The following is a 22,484-nucleotide window of genomic DNA, read 5'->3' as shown; positions in this document are numbered from 1 at the left end:
TTTAGTCAGTTTGTTTTATATCAAGCATTTATTTAAGTGGTTTTCATTGTATTGACATTTTATAATGCCCTCCTAATATTCTTATTATTGATTTTAATACTGCAATGGTATTATTCATGGTGACACCTATTGGAAAGCAAGCTTCAATTATATCAATAGATGCTATTATTATAACATTGATAACATTAATATTTGATAGTGGCATAAAATGTGATGCATTGGCAATTAACTCATTAATGTAGATATCATTAACCAAAAATGTCAGAGTTGTTTTAATGATTTTTCCGTTCCTCTCTTTTAACAAATTCTCTAATCACTGGCTTGCTTTTGTATTTTTGGAGGCATATTCACCACGGAAGTTCTGACAGCTAAATAACGTCGTCCCCTCTAAACAAGAACAGGCGGGCTTTCAGGGCTCGGAGGATGCGCTGGGTCCTGAACCAGCAGCATTAGCAGGAGAGCCAGGAGGTGCACCTGCAGCACGCAATAGTCCAAAATAACAGATTTACCAAAACAGAGCCTTTTTGCTTGTTGCTTAGCAACCAGAATTGATCCAGCAAAAAGTCACCTGACTCGGGGATTGCTGGTGGCAATATTACTCCATCATTTTTCTTTTTCCCACTAAACTGATGAAGGTTCTATCAGAAGCAGCTATTAATTGTTTCTTTCTCTTCTCTCCAGCCCCTTAATTATATGGTGGAAGCAGTCCTGTCACTGCCACCGATAGGAAGAGAACGTTGTAAAGCTTAAAAAATTAACAGACTTATTCAAATCTGGCTCGATCTAAGAGAGCAAATATTGCAAGCCACAGCTCACTGTCATCGCTGCCATCCCAAAATAAGAAATGGAGCGAGCTGCTCATATAGCAGCAGAATAACCATTTTTACCACACCTGCACTGATGGACAATTTGCAGTAATCTTTTAAAAACCACAGACTAAGAATACTTGTTGTTTTGATGACTCAGTTGGAATTCACCACCACATTTGTCTTGCTTTCATCATTTCTAAACATTAGCATTTTCATCTGTTGACCGAAAGCACTTCTGGTCCTCTATAACATATATATAAACCACTTTTGATCTTTTAAAAATCCTCCTGTCAACCTGGAATCACACAGCCTCTTACATTACCTTGTTCTTGTCCTTAATGGTGACCCGCAGTGAACTCTGCACTCCCTACTTTCAGATGTTCAACATCCTTCCTTTGTTAAAAGCTGCTGATCAAAAAGGAACATTGTGCTCTCTGTGTTTCCCTCTATAGCCCCTCACAATCATTTACAGGAATTACACTAAAACACAGGGTATGGACAGTGCAATCTCATTTAACCACACACCATTTTTTGTTTTGCTTTCTATAAGACTTAATTCCTTAAGTAAATATGAAAAGAAAATGCATCTTTGCACTCATCCACTTGGGCCATCATGGGCAGTCAAATACAATATCGCAACCAGGAGTGGCAAAATATTAATCTGCAAACACCTAAATTGCCTTTTTTTCCTTTGAAATGAACGTTGTGTATAAGCTCAGATGACATTTGTCCTTTTAAGAAGTGAAGAAATGTTACCTAAATGGAGCATATATCCAATTTCACTTTTCCTCTGTATCATATTCAGATCTGGTAGATGGGATTTGATGCTGTTTCCCATAATGCCCCCATGGCTTTTTCTGTAAAAGCTTAACAAGGACACAGCATCAGAGAGTCTTTAGTGGCTAATACCCGACCCCTTTCTCTCACATTACAGCTCCAAGTGACCATTTTCATGGCAAAAGGTCACCACCATCCCCATCCCCATGGAACCAATGTGCATCAACCTTCTAACCTTTGCCACTGAGAGATGATAGCTATTTGGGCTGCAATCCCTTCATTACAGATGGTCCATATTTTATATTTAGTGTGGAAGGTCAAATTTAGGAAAGCAATTTCTCTTAAAGCTAAGAGTTCCAATAATCCAAGATCTTCTATTGGCTTATGGGTGAGTGGACAGTAATGGGCTTATGGGCAGCTCCAGATTTTTTCTCTTCACCGGGGAGGGAATTTTGTCAATCTAAATTTTTAGGATTGGGTGGCCACCATTGTTTATTATTCAATGACCTCTTATTAGATTGTATCTGAGCACACTGCAGCAGGCAGAGAGTATTCTTATAAGCAGGCTCGCAGGCTGGATCAATATCTCAAGACATTTACAATCTTCTTGAAACAGATTAAACAATGCCATTTTTTTATTCTGTTTTAAAGATTATATGCGATCATACAGTTTTGATAGTGACAAAAGCATTCATCCATTATTGTTATTAATCACAATGGCTAATCAACTGTTCAAGCACTTTGCATTTGAATACTAAGAATACCTTTGGTGGAGATAACCTAGCACTTTGCGGCAGATCACAACAGGTCTAAGCGAATCCTGAAACCAACGATAAAATACAGAAGATCAAACTCCAAAATGTTAGTTAAAATATATCTGCTCTAACTGCATTGAAAGGGGAACACTATGATTCAATTTTTGTTTCCTTTTTGTATCCATTTTTTTAAACCAACCCAATTACGATAGCCCGACTACTGCAAATATTTATGCACATGCTTAAATACGCAAACCAAGTCCTGAGCCAGCAAAACCTTTAAGAGCTTTTCTATGCCCACTTCCACTCAGGACAGCATCCAAGCATGTGCTTTGCTTTCTGGTAAATGACAGATCCACACGTTGCTTTTGGTGTTTAAGGCAATAGCTTATAATCCATGACACTGCTGAACGATTCTAGCTCTTGACGGCCATTGCAGTCTGCCTCACCTGGCTAACATCCTTCTCAGCCTTGCAAAACTATTTCAAGACACAAAAGCAGTTTTGAAGCTGTCTGGGAATAAGCAATTTAAATGTTATTTTCTGTTGTCTGTATGATCATGTTCTGTATTAGCCACAAATATTCACAGCAACACTAGTGAAAGCTGAATTTGTCCAAGGCAGCATTGAGCAAAGCTCCCTGTTAAAAAAACAAAGCCTGCTACAGTCAGGGAACAGAAGCAAGACCAGGTCTCCAAGCCACAAAGAGCAAAGAGCCACTCCTCCTTGTGGCTTCTGGCTGCTGTGCAAAGCATCATTAGCTTAAATCTGTACCCTTTACACAGTTTACAGCAGTACTTTTCAAGTTTCCAGCTTTCTCCTTTAATAACAGATCCATAGATTAGAAAAGGAGACCCTTAGGCTAAAAACTCAAGTTATCTGACAGACACTGCAAAAAATGAATGCTATTCATGGTGAAAACCCTAGACCCGAGACAGGATCACACCTGATTTATGGAACTAAATTTCAAATGTTTATGTGCACCTATGTTTGTCCTCACCGCTTGCCGAAACCTTTCAAACAGGATTTCAAACACGCGTACCTATTCTGCTGGAGAGCTGGCCACGGCCACACGCTGACCAGGCACTGGGCTGGAGCCCACAGCCCTCCCCTGGTGCAGGGAGCCAGCCAGCCCTGCGCTCACCTCGTGCCACAAGGGGACCCAACACCCTGCAGCTTGGTGAGCACACAGGGCTTGGGAGAAGGAAGGGCAAACGAGTACATGCATTTGAGTGTCCAAAGACACAGTGTCAATGCTAGCAAGGTTTTAAAATAGCACCCAGCCTCTGCTGCCAGGCACCTGAGCATTGGGAAGAGTCTGCAAATTTACTAGACCCTCCATGTATCACAGAGGGGGCAAATGAAAAGCACATGCTAAACGCCTTCTTCAGACCATCTTGATCTGTTAACCGAAAAGCTGCAAGGAGCCTGTGCCACATGTTTTCCTTGACAGGGCCTGGAAACACCTGCAGCTTCAACCCGGACATTTGGAGCACATGAGGTGGGAACTGGTGGTGATAATGGTGGTGGTAATTCTGGAAATAACACCAGGCCAATCTGATCCTTCATATAATCCTGCTCTGATCAATGGGGTTATCAGGATATTTTGAAAGGCAAACCTGGCCAGCTTTGCACTGCAATTTTATAGTGGTGCAAAAAGAGTCAGTTTCTTTGGTCTTTTTTAAAACATCCTCCATCATCCTTTTACCCAGGTAAAGATGTGCCTGCACAAAGCAGCCCTTGTGTACATGGAAGTCAAACTCACTGTGAGGCTCTGAAGGAAATGAAGGGATGAGAACTGCCTTGCCTTTGTCAATGCTTCTCTGATGCCATTTTTCCTCCTTTTTTAGGCTCAAATATTGCAGCTTTGATAATATTTGTGTACGACACTTCTGTTATTCAAAGCAAATGTAACACAGCAAATTCCTATAGATTTTGCCTTCAGTATTCTGTTACCCAGAAACTAAAATGCTGTTCCTCACCCAAATGCAACCTATGGTTGGTGCCCTTAGCTATGCCTGCATCAAACTTAATAAATGCATTACATAGGTTTTAGGGCTCCGACTCATACTTCTGTTGCCATCAGCTGGGTACGTTACTCGTCAGCGGTACCGTGGGGCCCTGGATGCAGGCACTGCAGGGACATATCGCACGCTTACCCAGCCCTGGTTGCGCAGTGCAGACACAGCCTGGGCTGCACACTGAGCTCGAGGCTGTCTGCTGGCACAGGAGGGGTCTTTCCATTTTTTCCCACTATTATGTGTTATTTGCACAAAATATTCAAGTGATGTGGAATACTTTATTCTCTTTGAACATAATCGCAGAACTAAAATTTACTTCTATGCACTTTGTGGGACGGAGCTGTTCGCGGTGTTTGAACCTGCGCAGGACCTAACACAGCAGTGTCCCAGCTCCTGACGAGTCTCTTGTCAGTTCTGATACAGTATGGCAATTTCTTTTTCTTGTCTGTTACTCTTATTGTCAATGAACATTCTCTGTAAAAGCTGTACTGTGAAACTAAAACCATCTGCCCTGCACTTACAGACACATTCCTGTTTTGGAGCCTGCACTGTAATCTATTATAGGTTGTAGCAGTTAATATTAAAATGCTGCCCTGTGAATGTACGATGGGTGTGGACAGAACCAATTTGTTTATACAATTGTGTTTTGCCACAGAGTAAATTAAGTTACGGGGTATTCATCAAAATTGAATTACCACAGTACGAGCTAACAATTTTCCAAAGACACTGTGACATGAGCACAAAGCAGCCCATGTCAGCCACGGGGAATCGCTGACGTTTTGCGGGCTGCAGCTGAATTACTTACCAAAACGATTAGACAAAGGCAATCCTCAGAAAGCTGGAAGTTGCCAACCAGTGGAAAACGGTGACAAGTGTACAAGAATGTTACTTCCTACTTAGAGGAGCTAGGAGAAAGGAGAGAGACGTGCCGTGGGTGGGACACCAGTGGAAGCAGGCAAAGGAGACGTCTCAGGGCAAGGAGGGTCAGTGTCCTAGGAGGGCAGGCAGGACTTCTGTCCTGAAACATTTCTGGAAAATCAGACTCTTGGTTGACTGTTTACTGATCATTTTTATTTTCAGAACTTCTATAATGAAGTGGAGAAAGACATATCACATTTCTTTGCATGAAACACAGAGGGAAGTGATGAAATGATTGTGTTTGAGCAAAGGAAATTTAGGACGGGCATATGGCAAGTGGAAGTCATAAGATTTTTTAGCCCTTTACTCTTTTTTTTTTTTTTTCATTTACATCTTTACTCAAAGAAGATGATTCTGGAAACTAAATAAAAGCATGTGCAGGGAGAAATCACCTTCTAATTTAACATTTTCCTAGAATAAAATGTTTTGTTATCCTCAATTGAAAGAAAAATGCAGCATAGAAAAACCTGCTTCAGTGGAATTGTAGGTAACTAAAAAAGGAGTTCCAGGTGTAAAAGAATTTAAAGAGCACTGAAAAGTTGCTTTTGGAAAAAACAAACCAACAAACAAAAGTTGAGGGCCTAGTATCTCTCCCCCTTAACCTATTTCTTTTAATAATAATTCATCTCTCCCCCTTAACCTATTTCTTTTAATAATAATTCTATAACACCTCACACTATTCTAAGAAAACAGAAAATGAAAAAATTTGCAAAATGAGAGATGTTTCCCTATGCTTTCAAAGCAATAGAAGATTCTCAAATATTTGTCAGAAATCTTTCTCTTAAAAAATTACAAGATGTTGTTTTATAATTCAGTCTCTAATAAAAGCCACATTTCTGGCTGAAAAGGCACCTTGGTCGAAAGTATTGTAGCCAGCTCTCCTTGGGCAGATGGGTCTGCGCAGTCACTGGGCTTGGGGCAGAGCAAAGATGGCACTGCCCATTGCCCCGCACTCCTGCAGGACACTAGCTGGGCCCCGTGCGGATTGAACCCGAGAGTGCCAAGTGGTGCCCAGATGTCAGCCCCCAGCACGGACCCCGGGCAGCCCCTCCCTCAGCTGGGCTGCCTTGGGGTGACAGCGACCTCGCAGTCACACAGATGTCCCCGCTCACTGCGAACTATGTTGGGTTTTTGTAAGACTCTTCATTACAACAAAGCAGTTGCGTTTTTGTTTTCATTTCAGTGGGCTGAGCAGGATTGCTTCTTCGCTCTGATGGAGATGGGCTTATACTGCACAGTAAATTTTACTGGGTGCCATGCAGGTGCCTCAAGAGATGTTGACTGTGCATATTTACATAAATCTAAAAATAAATAAATATACTCACAAACCTCCTCAATCTAAATATGCCAAAGACAACTAAAAGATCTTGAATCAAATATTAATGTTAGAGATTTCTCCAGCGATTTTGTAAAGCTTCCAGCTACCTTTATTACACAGTGTATAATGCACTGTCTTATTTTAGTCCTGAGCTATCAGCAGTACTACCTTTTTGATGGCCTTGAACTGGCTTAATAAAACTGGTCCTCCTCTGAGTGCCCAGGCACGAGCACTTAAGATGGAGACATGCTAGTGCCTGCCTGCTGCGGCCATCGTGGCCAGGAGCTGCCAGTCATGAAAGGCCTGTTCCTTTGGCACGGGTAAGTGTCCCCGTCACTTGCCTCATCCTGAGATGTAGGTGAGAGGGCTGTGAATGCTTTCCGCTGTATCAGAGATTTGTCCTCAACTGACATTGGCACACATCATATCTATCTGTTTTTTCACTCACAAGTTTTTTTTTTTCTTTCTTTCTTTTTGCCTTCTGCAGTTTCCCCACTATTAAACGTACCGTGTAGTTGCCTCTTTCCTGCATGGTGTCCTTTCTGCTGCATTGCTGTAAAGCTCCGTGCCTCATGGAAAGGTCTCAGAGTTGTGTTTTCTAAATAAAAGAGGCTGTGATATTACACTTAGTGGCAGCAACCGCAAGAGAAAACGAATCTGTTTAGAAAGAATCCCATGCAATTCCCTTGCAAATATGAGATTTGCAACATCACTATGGGAACAAAACCAAGTCACTGGGCTTTCTAAATTTAATGAGGTTCAAATGTCCAAGGGCACCATCTTTCAGGGGGAGAAGCAATGTCAGAGCGTGCAGAGAAAGGATAGTGTTTCCTTAAGCAAAGGAAAGAAAATATCTTGAAAGAGGTTCACCCCTTGAAGTGAATCAGGTGAAAGTTAGTAGTAAAGAGTGAAAGGCAGGCTGCTGGGAACGTTCACAGGGGATTAGATTCTTCCACAGATCGTGACTTTTAAGTTCAATCACTGCAATATTATTTACAACAGTTATAGGCCAATATGGCAGTATATCAAGAAGGAGAGTGATTCATCAATTCCAATGCTGCTTCTTCCAGAGATGGAGCTGCAATGCAGCACATCACAGGCCACAACGTCATGTTGGAAGCAAGAAATCTTTTAACAGAGAATGATGTAAAAGCTATTCAACCAGCTTAAAAAATCCCATTGCTTCCAGTGAGCTTTGGAGATGGGCTAGAAAGGAGGCTATTGACAACAGCTGAATTTGCCAGAACTTCCTTTTGCTGAAGATGGCATCTCTGGTGTATTACTAAGACCGAAGGAACAACCACTTACACCTTGGAGCTGTTCAGAGCTCCCGCCACAACTCAGCCCCTGGGGGCAGCAGAGTTTTCTCATCACCCTGTGGCCAGGGCAGGCTGAAGCTAAAGCCTCCTCCAAACTGACTTCAATTCATATCGAGTGTTTGCAGCTATGCCAGCTGCTTCAGTAGTAGTATACAAACACAAATCTAGACCACTGCCCCCCATGCAATAGCCAGGCAATATTGCTTCCTTCAGCAAACATCCAAACTTCCTTCTGTGCTTGCCTGTGCCCTTCCCACCTGTGACAAGATAGAAGTGGAGCTCTTTGCAAGCTCCTCATGTATGCAGATGGAATTTACCATAAAGCTCTAGCCTGGGCTGAGTCTTAGAATCACTCAATGCATCACCCACACACCACTCAGGATTTCTGAAGTGCAAGACACTGCTGGAAATCACATGGTGTCCTCTGAGAAAGATACACTGATATGGCTCTGCTTCAAATACAGAATATTTAAACAAATATTTATAAATATTTAAATAAATATTCATATATTTACAAATAAATATTTGCTAAGGTAAGTTCATACCTTCAATCGTATAGTAAAAGTGAATGCGCAGTCACCACTGTCCTTATGCTCTACCATTTCTTCTCTAGATAGCTAAGCTTCTGTTTTCTCTGTTTGGTGCATAATGCACAGCACTGCAAAGCAAATACGCGAATGTTGCACCTTGCTTGAATACCTCTATCTTCTGCTAGATAGCAGCAGATGATCAGGTGTCTACAGACAATTTGTCAGCAAAGATGATGTGATGATGTGTTTACAGGTTCTATCGGAACGCCTGTTGTTCACACAATCATATTTGCTCCAGAACAGAGGTGCCACAGCAGTACCTGGGGCAACCCCCCAGGAACCTCAGCCCAGTTGCTCCCCGTGTTCCCAGCAGTCAGTGAAGTGCACAACACTGGGTCCAGAGAACAGAACAAGTTCTCCTGAGCTTGCAGAGCCGTTTCTACCCTCACTGACAGCTCTGTACCAAATGCTTAAGCGTGAATTGATAATGCATCTCCCCCAAACTGGTCATTTGCTCCCACACACAAAAAAGAAATGTGTAATAGTGACATCTGGTGATGCCTATTTTGCTTATACACACACTCCTCTTTTCCAAATATACTGAGTTTCACTGAAAACTCCCAACCTATGCTGATCAATGATAGAACTATAAAACTGAACATTCAAGCATAAAAAATTTAGATTGAGGTCTTATTCTTTGCTTTTGCCCCTTTTTTTGACACTGCTAACCCTCATCAAATGGTTAACTCACTGCTGTCATGTTCAAAGAGATGCATCAGATACTGCATGGTCCACCTGGAAAAGGAATTTGTATCTAGATGCTAATATAAAATGAAAAGTGAATTATGCTGCCACCAATTACTGCCTGCTTCTGTGGTACACGTTACCAGATCTAAGAACCTCATATTCCTTGCAATGAGTTCTACAAACTCAATGGTAGAAGACACAAAGATATTCTGGTTTAAAAAACCACAACACCCAAGCCTCCAAATTTTTGGTAAAGTTTCTCTGCCAAAGAAGTCTCAGAATGACCTTGTTTTTGTATTAAGATGAAAAAAAGCTAGATGTGTCAGGAGGATACCAATAATAACCAATCCTATTAGACATTGATCCTCACCTTCCCAAAGTATTTGCTGGGAAGCTCAGGGATTATCATCAGATACTGCAATGTTCTGGTTCTGTAAGTTATCATTTGTGTCCATTATTCAATTAGCTCACCACTGTGGTGGAAATCACTACTTCTTTGGTAACTACACTATGAGTCAACTAGGGCACGGACTGTGTAAAGTCCTATCGGAAAATCCTGTAAAAATTAGGTGGTACAAAATAAACACATCTTTCTGACTCAAAGGGGAGCACTGTGGAAGGGGAACTAGTTTATAATTTTTATTTATATACGTTCATGAAAGAATGTGCGGAAAAAAAATACCTTTTTTTTTTTAAGTGGGGCAGCGCTGGCGGGCGCTCAGGGCACTGCTCAGGTGAGAAAAACTGTGCTCTCAGAGCATGGCGGATGTCGTAAAGACGGGCTTCTAGTTGACAAGCAATGGAGAAGTCACCCTGAATGCTTGTTGCAAAGAAGAGCTGAGACAGGGTCATTAATGACAATTAATCATTAATTAAACCCAGCATGATACACTGGAAACAACACGCCAGCAAGTCCGTTCTCTGGGCAATCTCCTTTAACTGGCTCACACAGATGTTGTGCTTCCAGTTTGAAAGACATGTCACATAGTATGATCCCAAGCCACTCAGTAAAGTTGTGGAAGCAACAATCTTTTGGTTGATTGAATTTTCACTTAATTTAATTTCATTGGAAATCACAGATGGTGTCATCCAGTAGCTAGAGGCTAAAAAGGGGCACTTTACAAACTGAATGAAAAACTTATTAAGTTATAATAAGCAGCCAAAGCAAATGGAGGTGAAAACTTTAGTGCAAACATGCTTACTCTACATTCAGTGATATTAAAATGGAATTTATTTTTATTTTAAACTTTACTTATGCTCATGGTAAAGCAAATAACTATAATATGATGCAAAACCTGGTTTCTGGTAAAAGAGACTGGAAATAGATATAAGGAGCATAATAATGCTAAAATGTGGATAGGTTAGAATGTCTTGAATGTAAAAAGTTTACTTAAATCACCTTTTTTTTTTTTTTCTTCACCGGTCTTTCCTCATCTCTTAGTGAAGCACTCCCCAAGTCCAAATGGCCAGCTCAAAAGGCACTGACAAGTGTCCCCCGGCACATGCACGGTAGAGGACATTTTATCAGCCTGGAGTCTGGGTGTTGTGTAACTCTTCTGCCTTTCCAGTATCAGCTGACCATTCGTTATCAAAATGACATAGTAATTACTCAAGGACACTGTGTGCTAATCACTGTGCATATTAGCTGGGATACAGCATGTCTGTCAGGGAAAATTTGAAGGGACAAACTGATGCTTACTTTTTCCTCTGTGTAAATTGGAAAGTGAACATCTACCGTTATTGGAAATGGAGAAAATCTTTTCTTGTGACTGAAAAGAACATTGTTGCCCCTCCTCTGATTTTCTACATCATCATTTTTGGAGAAAGGAATCATAAATTTTAAGATAATCCCTGCTCAGAGATGTGTTATTTATTCACCCTGTTAACAGCCATTTCCTGTAATCAGTATAAACTGATCAATCCATAATGAGAATGGAGCCAGCAGCTTCCTGGCCAGGGATGAGTCTGTGTCTCTTCTGATCTGGAGACATAACATATTGGAAGAGAAGACCACTGAATTCCCACATGCTCAGCAGAGAGAACACAGCAGCTTTCCCCTCTGCAGGTAGGTTGCTAAAAATAAGACATAAGAAGACAATAGTTCTCAGGTCACATGTATTATTACTGATGGAAGAAAAGAGAAAGTTTTCTAATATATGCTTGAATAATTTATTAAATAATTCTGACACTAAAAAAGTGTTTTTCAGTCTCCACTGTAATGTACCTGCTACCACTAACGGATAATGCTTAAAAGCGGATCCACAAATGTATTAAGAGCAATGATTTTTGACCTTTCATAGAAAAATGCTCTTATTAGTGCTGTAAATACCTCTGCTGAACACGCGGATGGGGGTAAAGTACTGAGCAAATGAGATTTAGTGAAAAAAAATGGGATCAAATGGTGCTTTGTTCCCACGGAAGAGTAAGCCAGTAAATAAAGCAACAAAAAATCCTGCCCCTTGCTTCCAGGAGGCTCCATGGGCTGCCCTCTTGCAGTGGTACACTAGCTGGGGGGCACAGAAATCATGCTCTTTTAATGACTGATGCATGATTCAAAGTAGGCCAAGAAGCGGCTGAAATATGTGCTGAAAAGAAAATACTTCTTTAGCAATATGTTGAAAGCTGGTATTGTTATATCTCTAATGCAGATTTCGGTTTGCTGGAAGCACAGCAAATGAAGACCTCTGGTCCACTCATCAGCATCTCTAGTTTTGTTTATGAAACAATCCCAGATTTCTCTCTGCCTTCTTTTCTGGAGTCACTATGTGGGCTCTGAAATATAAGGGGCTGAGAGAGTTCCTACAGTCATAATGTTTCTTATTTAGAAGTATTAATTACACACGTACAGGAAGTCTTCCCCACCACCCCAGGAAATGCACACGGCTTTTACATTGCTGTTGTTTAGATGCTGAGATTTTACTCTTTAAAAGTTGTTTCTTGTATGTTGCCAAGAGACATCATGATGCAAAATGTAAAGCATTTCCATCCAAACAGTGATGGAGCAGCCACCTCCAAACAAATAAGATGTAAATTTTAATTCCTTTAAAATGCTAAGGGCTTGATCCTGCAAGAAGTTTTGCAGGTGTTTGTATTTAATATTCTGACTTGTTCTGCTGCAGTTAATAGTCTTTGTGGATAACTGGCATGAAGTGTGTATGTATTTGCCAGAGCAAACTTTTAGGAAAGCAAACAGTAGTGAATAAAGTGAATAAAGTTCAATAGTACCAGCTTCTTTTTCACTAAGAATTTAAAATAAAAAAGAAAACTAAATGCCAACAATACCATGCTGATGCAGAGTTAATACAACTGCATAATCAATTACCAGATACGAGAATGCAAAGCTGTGAGAATCACTGTTACTGTGGCTGCAGTGGGTGATTTGACCATGAAGCAGTACAGTGAGTATGCAGCTTTGCTCCTCACATGTGCCCTGTAAAAACGGGAAAATAGACAAACTAGATGAATTAAGTTTTGCATTAAAACCTCTCCTTTTGTATTAGGTGTTTCTTTTTGTAATACCAGTACAGCCACAACATTGTAACAACATAGCTAATCATGAGTTTTGCACAATACAATCATTGTTTCATCTGTGCTAATTGCACGTTTCATCTAATTCAATGAATACAGAGAAACTTATCTACTCCTTAATGCTAAAGCAGAACTCCTCGATGCTGCTGGACACATTGTTTACCACACTGTCCACTAAAATCATGCCAGAAATTATGTTACTGAATTTTTACTGACAAAAATTCACAGTAGCATCCTAGACGTAGTGCTTACAGCCTGGAACCATTGCGCGGGTGGCAGGGAATCTGGGAAGGACCGGGTTGTTTCAGGTCTCTGCACAAATGCTGCCGAGGAGCAAACGCTGCATTACACGGCTGCCCCGTCAGCTTGCCGTCACCTCTATTTCTATGCACAGATGTGCAGTGACTTTCTAGGTTGAAAAGTGCCATGAGAATGAGAAGAATTATTAAGACTGAAATTGTGAGCCAAATAACTTATATCCTGATTTTTCATCAGTATCTTGCAAAATGTCCCCAGCAGCAAATGTTAGAAGTCATGACATTAAATGTTTTTAGAGTACACTCTCTTTCTAACAAATAAGACTGTCTCAAAAGTCACTGACAAAAACTCCAGCATACCTGAAAGGGGCAGGATGTGCCTGTTAGTTTTGAGAATATGTGCTTCATTTCAGCTGTGCTACCCTTGATGAAATCTCCTCTGATGAATCACAGAGGCCAGACGCGTTTCACTTGTTTGCCAATGAATTTGAAAGAGGACTTATAGCAGTTGGGAGTGTAAACACAATTTGATTTTAAAAGCATTCAGGAATCATTTTAGAGTTCCCCTGAGGTTTCTGTGTTAACCCAAATGGATTTTGCTTTTTGTTAGAAATCAGCTGCTTCTAGAAAAGCTTTGAGGGGGAGACAGGTAATGTGGCACCTAGTCCTATGTGAGCATTTGTGCACAGATCTACATTATAACCCCACTGTAAACATTAAATGTGCTTTTAAGATAATGAAAAACATACTCATAGTAGTTTTTTAAGTCTCAATCACATCTACATTACATGTCTACTTTAGTTCGCTATAAATATCCTCCACCTTTAGACTGACAGCCTTGGTCTAACTCTGCACACCTGCGGCAGGCACCTGCTCCGAGGCTCTGACCCGCACGTTGGGTCCCGCCGTGTCAGTGCTTTCTGAGGTTGCTGCGGGAAGAGGCCAGGGGTTAATTCTTTTCCTGATAAGATGTAGCTGTTAGATCCTCGAGACTAGGTTAGGCTAAAGTTAGAAGCATGCAGGAAGGTTTAAAAAAATAAAAAAGCAGCCTTCCCACCTCTATCCAGTCCACCTCCTCATCCCACTGAGGTGGTCTGGGCTCTCTGCAAAAAGCCTGTTGTGACAAATGGTGGCACCTCCCCGCTTCCCACCTCCCCGTCCATATTCAGCAGCATTCAAAACATGATGGGAAACCTACATAGAAACTATTTGCCACTGATGAGCAGTGCACACATTTTTCATAAGGGGTTTTCCTTTTCCTTTTTTCTTTTTCTTTCTTTCCTTTTTTTTTTTTTTTTTGCTAATCATGTTTGGAGACATTTCCCCACAGAGAACCACTATTTCCTAGTAATGAATAAGCTCAGCACTTGTGAGTTCAAGCTGGCAAATTGCCACTAAACATTTATTATCTCTGAACTGCTGCATGAAGAGTCCAATGACACAGCTCAAGCAAGAAAAGAGGAAAACAGAAAATCAGGAAAGGTACCAAGTTTTGAACTTCTGAAAGAAAGAGAAGCCTTTGAAGGACCTTTAATTTACAAAAATGAGGTGAGGGTTTTTTTTTTGGCTCTTGCTGGCTTTTAGGATCAAGTCCTCGATCTATTCAGGCTGGTCCTACAAACTGAGGTGCTGCCATTGCCTTCGACAAAGCTGTAGCAGTGCTCTCCCATGAAGTTGGTGAAGGACATGCCTGCTGGCAACCCTTCTGCTCTGACATATCCAGCCGAGCGCTGAGGGACAAAGGCTGCAGCCTGGCGGTGCAGAGAGCCACTGGCTCCCCTAGGACCAAGCACTCCTGAGAGGAGGGGTCCTTGCGATGGCCAGAAGCATCAGCAAAGCCCCTGCATGATTAGTAAAAAAAAAAAAAAAAAAAGAAATTGTCTTTCTCACCCAAGTGCAAAAGCTGATCTCGATGGAGGTCTCTCACATTGTTGCTCTCTACAAATTTCCAATTGCTTATGCCAAATCTTGGTCTAAATACAGGTGTAAGGGAGCACTCACCTTCTGCAATTTTTTATTAAATCCACACTTCAAAGGGATTCCAGTTGTGGCCTGTCCCTAAGGAAAAGATAATCTAACACAGCCCTTTACCATAATCCACAAAGAAGAATGTGTGGGAATAATGTGTTCACAAACTACTGACACCAGAATCAGATTTTGCTCTGCGTTTGGGCAGCACCTGTCAGCAGAGTGTCCTGACCCAGGATTTAGGCCTCCAGATAATGCGGATGAGCCCAGGCTGGCTTCCTGCAGCATCACAGCAGCTTTTCAGAAGATAAAGAAAATAGGAAAAGGTTCTTTTCAGAAACAAACTGCTGGAGGATTGTTTTTGAGTAGCTAGTGATGAGCAGCCCAGATATCAGCTGACAAATATTTACTGCAGAACTTCCACGAGTTAAAAGCTCATTTCTCTTAAGTAGCTGGACATGGTATGTCTTCTGATTTTTTCTCATATGCTCTCTCTTCACCCCCATATAAGATATCCTGGGAATTTTACCAGCCTTAACCTCTTGTTTCCCCACGGCTCTACCCCAGATAGGTGTTGACCTTTGCTAAGTGTTCGAGCTGCCTTTAATGAGGAAGGATGTGTGTTGTATATAGATCCTCCCAAAAATCCATGGAAAAAGGCAGTTGCCCAGTAACAAAGGGCCCAGTTCAGCTTCTCTTGCTCATGATAAGCAACATCCCCTCTTTCAGACGGTCCTGCTGCTCCCCTCCTCCTACCTGAGTAAGTAAATATGACGGAACATGGATGAAGCACCAGGCAGGGCAGGGCTCTCTGCAGATGGTCTCTGCAAGGGAGAGGGACCACAGGGCTCTCCAGCAGACCTTGTTTACTGGGTAGCTGATTTTCCTGATATTTTCCTACAGTCGTCTTTGCTGTACAGTGACATATGAGGCAGACACTTGACCTATGCCTGCTATTTAATTAAATGCACTTCTCCACCTTTCTTCTTTGCGTCTGTGTCATGAACTGTGTAAGGATAGACAAAATACAGTGTTGTTAATAGGCAAAACTTATGAAGCTTAAATGGAAGATTTGGCTGGTTATCTTTAATTAAATGGGCATTAATACCATGCAACATCCTAACTCCGAATGTGAAGGCATTAAAATAATTAACTGGTCTAATCTAGGTTTAAGAGGCTTGAAAAATATCTTGAAAATAGGTGCCAGCATGATAGTATAACCTTGCGAAGGTGACCTTAATGCTGCACATGGAAGAAACATGCAAGCATCCAGTCCTTTTGGTACGTTTAGCACATGAATATGTACCGTCCCTTCGGTCCTACACTGCGCATTGCATCACACCTCCAGGAGAGCTTTGATGCAAAGGCAGGTAATACGACAGCTAGTGCTAAGTGAGGATTTGTGCATTTCCACCAGCCCTAGGCTGATCCGATGGTTTGCATGCGTTAGGTGCATGTCTGATAAACATCTTTTGGTGAGATAAAATTATTTCTTCTTAGACCACAAAACTAAGGCAGACTGAAGAAAGCTGCTCAGGTCTTTCCCCACAGCTTTGGATACCAGTCTTGGAGAAACGGTATTATTACACTGAAATGTGCTTTCCACTAGAGACCTTTATATTGCTATTACTAGACCACAGTATTTGCACCCACTGAGCATATGCATTTTAGACTTTTAGGAAAAAAAAAAAAAAAAAAAAGGATCCTTTGTTTATTGACCTAAAGAGAATAACAAGAAGAAAAAACATGGCCAGTTGATTTTACCCACCCTCCCCGAAGAAGACCTGTTGGCAGCATGCATCTGTTCAGGCTGGAAGGTCATCAGCAAACACTAAGATCTAGTAAATTTTCTTTAAATGGAAGCTTAAATTCTGAGTAAATTAAACTGTGTCCATGCAAATCACGCTGCTGTTAAACAACAAATCCTAAATTATAGTACATAAAATCAGTCATTAATGCCTGGAAGCTCTGATCGCAGTATTAACTCTGGGATGGAAAAAATCCAAACCACTATAGCTAAAATAGACAGGAAAGGAAAGTGCACCTCTAAACCCTGTTGCAATCTCAGCTGCCCAGTACAGTGGCAATCTGCAGGATTTTTGTCTTTATTTATCAGACTGCATAATCTAATTATCTCTCATTAGTCCAAAGCTGATTATTTCATTTATCTTTGTATATGTGACAACAAAAGGCTCTCTTTAATTAAGCAGATCAGCAATTAGCTGTTGTTTTATAGGCAGTTTTAAACATCCCTGTACAAATAGCATGCAGCATGATTGTAATCAGATGCTCAGGGAAGAATTGTAGATGAGGACATTTTGATTTACAGCCCCATTTAGTTTAAAGCTGCGCTGGCAAGTCTAACTCCAAAAGCAAAGGCTTATGAGATATGGCCAAGTTGCCGAGCAGACTCGGTGGAACAAAGCCTAACTGAGATCTGCCAGCGAAATTTAGGAGATCTGCAGAAGAGACTGTCGTGGGCTGACACAGATGAATATGGGAACTCGGTTTCCATCAGACAGGATTGTTCACATTCAAACTCCACGGTGAAACGGCAACAGGCATGTTTGACTGTGCAGAGCTCTGTTCAGCTAGAGCAATCAGGAGTGTCTGTGCTTAACTGAGAGAATCACTTCCCATTTGTGATGATGTTGTTGACAGCAGTGGATGATGCAAGAAACATGAGAGCAACTTGATTTAGTCCATGAAGTATCCAAAAATGCAGAGCAGCAAAAAGGTTGGAGTTCAGGTATCCTTCCAAAAATATTTGGGTGAATTCCACCACCAGCGATTCCCTCATCTCCTCTGAAAAAGGCCTCTCCCAGTGGGGGGCCAGTTCTCCTTGTTCCTGGAAGAAGAGGAGCGTGTAGTCACTGCCTTCCAGTCCTGCACTACGGATATCACAGCTGAGCCAAAATGTCAGAGCAAGTTTTTGTTTAACCATCACAAAATTCTGCATTAATTTTATCAGCAAACAATTTCTTGCATCTGGCAAATATGTATGTATCAGTACAGCTCGGGGTCTGGAGAGAAAAAAAATGCAGAAAAGAAAGAAGAGCAGGATTTTCTTTCCTTACAGTAATTTGTGAACATCATGAAGTTTTAATTTTAAGACATAAGTGCTGCATTAAGCACAAAGAAATTAAATAGGATGTCTCTGGTAGTATAGAGAGAAAGAACAATGGATTGGAATGCAAATCTCCACACAAACTCATATTTGTAAGCATGGGTATTGTCCATTACTTGAGAGTAGCTCAATTTAAATAATCAATTTGCAAGAGAAAACTGCTGGTGCATTTAATATACTGAACTTCCCCCACTGGACTGTGCTTGTGACCTACTCTGCTTAAAATATGGAGAAATTAGATTAAACAAACTAGAACAAAACAGATGCTCCTTTCTTTACTTCATTTTGCAATTTCTTGTTTCTCAAAAATCACCTGGAAAATTACGCTTATTTATGTTGATACAATTTTCAAAATATATATATTTTTTGCTTTGCCTAAAGACAATTATTTTTTATGTTTTTCGCCCTTACCTTTGGATGGAGACATTATAATTTTTTTTTTTTTTTTTAACAGGAATAACTGTGATATTCTAGCTAAATGTGTGGGTTGCTCTCAAACCTACGAGGAGGTATTGGAAACTGTGGAAGAAACAGGAAGGTCTTTCAGTGCCCTTTGGCCCTCTTTCTGCTAATAGAAAAGAGATTTCTCTGCACAGGACTCCTTTGCAAAGTATAATAAGCTTGGAGCAATACAGTGTTATGAAGCTATTTACCTGTTGGTAATTGGCAATTAAGCCCAGTATAAAAGGCTAATGGCAATTCTCTTCTGCTTGCAGTGTAAGAGGTACAAATCTTGCTTGAACAAACTGAAGACATCTGTGAAACTCCCTGAAGTGAGTCATGAAAAGGACATAACCTCTCAACCACTTGCCATGAATTTTAAGGGCAGAGTCCCTAAAAACCATAGATGAAATCATGAATCTAGGGCATCTTACAGTACAGAGGGAATTCACGTTGATTTGTATGGATGAGATAGTAGCAGTCTTCATCTAAGTGCGGGGAAACAGGTAAGCTGGTCCCAGGCTCCTAGAGTCCTGATGCAACCCCACCATTGACTACAAACGTCGCTGGGAGACTTGGATGATCCTCTCTGAACAAGGTTTTTATTTAGAAGAAACAAACCACATCCAGTAGCACTCCTCTCAACACTGATAGTAGGGACAGAAAAGGCTAACAAAAGACTGACAAAAAAAGCGCTAGAAGTGATTACTGAGTGGCTGTTGAACACACAGCCTAGTGAATAAGAAAAGGCCTTCTGCAGGATGTTTTTTCCTTCATATTCTGACCAAAACACATCTGTAGAAACAGTGGTTGAATCCCACCTATTCTTTCTCTTATCAAATGTGGTCTTAAAATGAGAATAATGCTCCTCCACTGGGTATATTATGGGAAGTCCCATGGATGATTCAGGATTACACTATTTAGTAGGTACACTGAGAAGCAGGAAAATAAGAACAGAAAGAGAATATCCTAGATGGATGATAGCATATTCTCTGAGAGAGACCAGTGGAGCATCAGGCAGCCTGGACAGTCTGCAGCTGCAAACCTCCCAAAGTGGTGACGTGTAGGAAAGAGCTGCATTTCCATGTCACCTCACAGGCACAGCTGTGGTCACAGCTTCATTAAAAGCCAGAAATGACAGTCCTGTCTCAGTGTTTGTGACCTAAGGACACTGCTGCTAGACACCTCCTAGAAAGAGCAAAAGAGATGTGACCCCAGCTCTTGGCCCCTACACAAAAAGATGGCAGAGAATACTGTAATGAAGTGCTGTTAACCCCCTTAAACAGTATTTTCCTCTTTGTACTATTAAATATTGGTCAATATTGAGGCAAAAAAATCCCTGACTGCACTATGAAGTCAATATGAATTTGAACTTACCATCCACAAGAACAGCTTTAAATTATGGCAGAAGAGAGAGTAGATTGAGCCAAGGGTTGTAACAGCTGAAAACCATCTATGCAACAAGAACAACAAAGGTAGCATCTTCTCCTATCCCAAAAACTAGAATAAAAATAAAAGTTCTGAATGATGTCAGATCTCACTGGACATCTTGGGATGGAAGCCAGGGGTCTATAATACCTGTCGCACAGCCTTTTGCTCCACTGGCTTTTGCTTCTAAGCCAAGGAAGTAGAAGCAAAACCTGGAGTCAAACCAGTGGTGCGGGGCTGCTGGGGGAGCCGCTGCCTTGCTGCTCCCTCAGCTGACCTGGGAGCCAGAGCTTGGTCCATACTTGGCTACCCCATGAACCCACGGCTCCTGCACCTGGCTGGAGATGACAGCAAGCTACATTTAAAACAGCTTTCAGTGCTGGATACCACATCAGAAGTGAGCTTCATCTGAAGGGAAAGAGTATAGCTGTGAATTCCTCAAGGTAAATTATTTTGATGCCAAGAACGGCACCACCAGCTAACTAAGTCTTCTGAAGCCTGTCTGCCCTTCGTTTTCAACTTCTGACCATTCACTGGCTTTTACACTTCTGAGGTACTTCTGTCTCATAAAATGCAAACGAGGAGCCTTTCTGAGGCACGTAATGTCACCTTATGTTACTCTAGTCCACTGGACCACAACCCAAACTTTCACTACAACACAGGTTTGCCACTGCTGGCTACAGCCACGTGTTTCTTATGCTTCATTTACATTTTGTAATTCTCACAGGCTCTGAGTAATAAGCAGACAAACTGGCCAACAGCTCTAGGACAACTCAATGTGTTTTTTTTTTTTTCCTTAAAAAAAGTAAAATGTGAAGTACATTGGCTTATTTCTGATAAATATATATTGCGGCATATAGTTTTTAGGACCTGAAAAACCTCTTGCAACATACAAGAACAGTTTGAAGGTTAGGACTTTACATTTGTACTTTTGCAATAACACGGGCAACTCTTCTGCTTCCCCTTTTGCAGATGAAGAAGCTGAGTGGGTGATTTTATGACCTTGTCTTTATGCTACAGTAAGAGACTAGCAGAATGGGAAAAGAAGCCAGATTTCTTTCTCTGCATTCCTTTCTTCCCTCCTTCCTAAAATACTCTGGTTCCAGTTTTATCATTAAAATAAAATAAATAATGGAAACCACACATATATGCGACCGACACATTTTGGCCTTTTCTCTGAATCCATTCAGACACACCCACCTGGATGGGAGGCGCGGAGCAGGAGTATGGCTTGATCCTGGATGAAGCTAGCAGAGAGCTTTGGGGGATTTAATGGCCATTCGGTGGTCACCAGCAGGCCTAGGCAGGTACAGGTGCTGGGAACACTGGTCAGGGATTGGCTTCTGCCCTTATCAGTTGGCCCAAATTTATCTTGGCAACTTTTAAGAGCTCTACTTCAATGGAAAACACCTATTTTATCCAACACTGCCTCCATGTTTTATCCTGGATTTCACATTAGTTTTGTTTGTAATATAAGTGTATTTGAAAAGCAGCTACTTTCAGCACAGGGCTATTTTTAGGTGGCGCGTGGGACTTCAAAAGATAGAAATCACACTGTCTCCTATTTTTTTCTTCTGTTGCTCATGCCCTCCTTACTCCAAAATTACAAACATCCATGTGCAAAAAACTCAAACCTCTTACTGACCTACTTCTTCAGAGAAAAACCTGCCAGCTTGGCACTGTAGGAAAAGTCCACTGTGAAGAGGAAAGAAGAAAAACTGTTGCCCTCAGCCAGGGGCTGAGGCTTTGTCCTTAAAAGGTGGGTTTCATTTGTCAGTTTTCTGGGACAAGCCCCACAAGTGTGCAATGAACAGCTTTTTGCACTGTTGTTCAACATTTCCTAAGGCTTTCCTAACTTTGTTTTTCATGCAGTTAATTACTCTGTGTTACATCTGATTTTTCTCATGGCTGATTATTCAAAAGGTAGATAAGGGAAAACAAGAAAGTGCAATGCACTGTAGAAATCTACTCTGGTAAGCAAAGGTGAATCTTTAAACTTCTGTATTTCTTTTTCACAAAATAAAGATAATTTACTTTTCTGGAAGTAAGATGAGCTCAGTGTTGCAACTGACACTCACTGTATTGATTTCTAGCTCCCATATCTGTAAGCTGAGCAACATGTGTCCTGGCCTGTGATAGCTCCTGCTGCCAAAAAACACAAACCAAAACAGCTGCCCTTCCAGTTAATAATTATTCTTATTATCAAACAGCAGACCTAGAGAAAAATGGCTGGATAATAATAATGTGGCCCCAACTGAGCCTAAACATTGTTTTGTTGCTGTAAAGACAGTATTAACTGTTAACTGTAAAAAGAGCTATGATTTCCATGCTTCAAGTGTCTTATAGGTATAGTAGATTTTTTTTTTTTTACATTACAGAGGCTTCTGACAACATTACAACGAAGACAGAAAAACATACGCAGAGAATGAGAGACATGTCAGAGCAGAAAAGCCCCTGAAACGAGACCTATTAGCTAAACAGCAAAGACGGAAAAAGCTGTACGCATCTTCAAAACTATTAAAACCAAACTTTTTTCATTACT

At 41.1% G+C, this 22,484-nt stretch overlaps 1 long non-coding RNA gene across 1 annotated transcript; it reads left to right on the top strand.

Annotated features, from left to right (window-relative positions):
* Window positions 1-10,303: 10,303 nt before the first annotated feature.
* LOC310904755 lies at window positions 10,304-21,136 on the top strand. The gene is made up of 4 exons (XR_014588599.1): window positions 10,304-11,258; window positions 18,528-18,683; window positions 18,790-18,846; window positions 20,915-21,136. It is a non-coding gene; the product is annotated as an uncharacterized lncRNA (long non-coding RNA).
* The last annotated feature ends 1,348 nt before the right edge of the window (window positions 21,137-22,484 follow it).

This window comes from Anser anser (assembly GCF_964211835.1).
Source record: "Anser anser genome assembly, chromosome: 10".
Lineage (NCBI taxonomy): Eukaryota > Metazoa > Chordata > Aves > Anseriformes > Anatidae > Anser > Anser anser.
This window is presented reverse-complemented; position numbering and strand designations above follow the sequence as displayed.